The sequence below is a fragment of the Dioscorea cayenensis genome, chromosome 7 (genome assembly GCF_009730915.1).
Source record: "Dioscorea cayenensis subsp. rotundata cultivar TDr96_F1 chromosome 7, TDr96_F1_v2_PseudoChromosome.rev07_lg8_w22 25.fasta, whole genome shotgun sequence".
Taxonomy (NCBI): domain Eukaryota; kingdom Viridiplantae; phylum Streptophyta; class Magnoliopsida; order Dioscoreales; family Dioscoreaceae; genus Dioscorea; species Dioscorea cayenensis.
This window is the reverse complement of record NC_052477.1, coordinates 15736233-15739305: the sequence shown is the minus strand read 5'-3', so window position 1 is coordinate 15739305 and position 3073 is coordinate 15736233. Positions and strand designations below refer to the sequence as shown.

General features: G+C 40.4%; 1 non-coding gene across 1 annotated transcript; it reads left to right on the top strand.

Moving 5' to 3' along the window:
- Positions 1-911: 911 nt before the first annotated feature.
- On the top strand, positions 912-1018 carry LOC120266011. The gene has a single exon (XR_005537855.1). It is a non-coding gene; the product is annotated as a small nucleolar RNA R71 (small nucleolar RNA).
- Positions 1019-3073: the final 2055 nt, after the last annotated feature.

Here is a 3073-nt window from a genome sequence, read left to right as displayed (position 1 = left end):
AAGGGTAAGGGATTCTTGGATTGTAGGGTGGGGGTACCACCCTATTTTCTTTTGCTATTTCCTCAACCTCCACAACCTCGGGTTTTTCAACATTGGTCTTCTCACTAGGGAGCCTACCCTCAACATCACGACCACTTCTCAAAGTGATTGCCTTCACATGTTCTCTTGGGTTTCTCTACGTATTGCTAGGTAAACTTCCGTGAGTTCTTTCTGAGAGTGACTTTGCAATTTGTCCCACTTGATTTTCCAAGTTATGCAATGAAGTGGTGTGGTTGCGAAGTGTGGCTTCAACCAATTGAAATCTTGTAACCGATGATGAAATGAACTTGGTCAAAGCCTTCTCTAGATTGGTCATCCGGTTCTCCAACCCTGACACTATATTTTAAATGTTCGGGGCTTGTTGTTGTTGTTGTTGGAAACCAGGTGGTGCCATCGTCTTCTGTTGCCCTTGATTACTCCAAGAAAGATTCGAGTGGCTCCTCTAACCTAGATTATAGGTATTGCTTTATGAATTTCCTTATCCTCTCATTGCATTACCCACAAAATCCATTTGTTCCACCAAGGATGTACCACTAATAGAAATTGGGTAATCGGATGGAGCATATCCTACCCCACACCCGGTGCAACTCATCATAGCTGCCACACTAGGAGAAGTTAGAGTGTCTAACTTCTTACTCAATTACTCAACCTGAGTCGCAAATGAGGTAACTACATCAATCTCATAAAGTCTGGCTACCTTCTTTCTATCCCTTGTGTTCCACTGATAACTATTCATAGCCATTTCTTTAATGAGAAGTCAAGTCTCTTCAGGGGTCTTGCTTCCTAAGATACCTCCTACTACAACATCAAGTAACTGCTTTGTGCTTGGATTCAACCCACTATAGAAAGTCTGAATGATCATCCACTCGGGGAACCCATGTTGAGGACATTTCCGCAGGAGCTCCTTGAACATATCCCATGTCTCAAAAAGAGACTCCAATTCTGTTTGCACAAAGGAGGATATTTCATTCCTAAGCTTTGCAGATTTTCCGGGAGGGAAATATCGGGCAAGAAAATCTTCTACCATCTCCTGCCATATAGTGATCGATGCTCTAGGTAATGAATGTAGCCATTGCTTTGCTCTCCCTTTCAAGGAAAATGGGAAGGCCCTCAACTTGATAACATCATCCGTAACACTATTAATCTTAAGCATGTCGCACACTTCCAAGAAGTTATCTATGTGATTGTTTGGATCCTCATCGGCCAAACCATTAAACTGTGTTGACTGCTGTAACATTTGGATGAATGCCGGCTTGAGCTCAAAATTCTGAGCTGTAATTGGTGGTCGCAAAATGCTAGACTACGTGCCAAGAACTGTGGGTTTGGCATAATCTGAGAGTGTTCTCTGTTGCTCATTCTGTTCAGCCATGTTATCAAACCCTTCAATTTCTATCTCAGCTTGATTAGACTATTCTTGCACAGGTTCTTTTCCCCTTCTATGAATTCTTCATTCAATGTTCGGATTTCCTTCCACCAATGTCGAAGGGTTTCCTCGGGTCATAACCTAGACCTATAACCAAAGAAAAGAAAACAAATCATAATGATGGAAGAATAAGAAAATGTGAAATAGAATAGGTGATGAATAGCTAAAATAATAAAATGCAAAGTGTTTCCAAAACTCCTAGTCCCCGGCAACGGCGCTAAAAACTTGACACTCCCTTTGCATGTGTACCGCAAGTGCACAGGTTGTCGAAGTAATAAAAGTACCCTGGTGAGTGGGTAGTCGTATCCATAGGGAATATTGATCAGAGACACAAGAATTTCTATTTAACTATGGTGAAGATGAATCAATAGTGGTGCAAACAATATCAATGTGAAAAAGAAAAGAAATAAAGAAAACAAGAAAGAGAGATGCAATAAAATGAGAGAAAAAACAATCGATAGAAAGTGGGGCACCCGGACGTTGCTCACCATAAGAATATTACTTAAAGTGCAAGACTAATCATTATGTCTCCTAACTGATGTCTAATGAGTCATGGAAATCCTTAAACACATGGTCCTAAACCTAAGGTCAACCGTGACTCAACCCTAGTGTCAGTCTAAAGGAAAATCAACTCAACAAGCATTCAAAATTGGAACTCAATTAAAACTTCAATTAAAGAAAACATTATAAAAGGTCAATGAAACAAAATCATCCTAGGGTTAAAGTAAAAACATGCAATCCATAAGTAAAACCCCTTTGGTGTCCATGTCGATGGTCTGGTGGAGTAGCCTCGTCTTCTTTAAAGGTTCCCTCATCAAGCCTAGGGCATACCTTGTTGAATCGATGCCGACCAAAGCTCTCCCAATAACTATCTTCCTAAGGAATGAGGTGTTAAAGGCCGTAGAACCATTCCAAAAGCCTTGCCAAAGCCTCTCCAAACCCTAATAGAGAGTGTCTCCAAAGATGTTGAAAAGGTGAGAAAAGGATTCTTTAAAATGGCTGAAATCGCGACTTAAATAGGGTTGAAATCGGGCATCCACACAGGTGTGTGGAAATTTCACATGCCCGTGTGAATCTCCAGGAAACAGATTTTCTGCGATTTATAAACAGTAACTATTACAGTAATTTGCTACAACACTACTATAGTACTCTGCCAAAAATACTCCTAACTACACACTTTTCATCGAGGCCACATGAACGTGCACACCCATGCGGTAGATCGCGTTGCGTCTTCAATAAAATCACATTTGACAAAGATCTTGCTAGTATTGCACAAGTCAGAACATGCGAATGTGACTGCCTTTGTTCCCCTTCGAACCATGTATTTGTTTGAACACAATGGAGGTTGGCATACAATCACTTGTCTTTGAGCACAACTTGTGTCTCCGCGTTTGTTCACTCCAAGATTTCATCAACAAAATGCATCCACGATCTGCTTTTGGTTCCTTTCTTCCACTATTGTCTCCACAACCTTATATGCACAAAAGAACACAAATACACATGCATAAGCGATAAAATCTGAGAAAAGTAATGCTCTATGTAAGAACAGATTACTTCATATTACTATTGCACAATAACTTATCAAAGACATTGGAAAGGAGTGAAGGATGT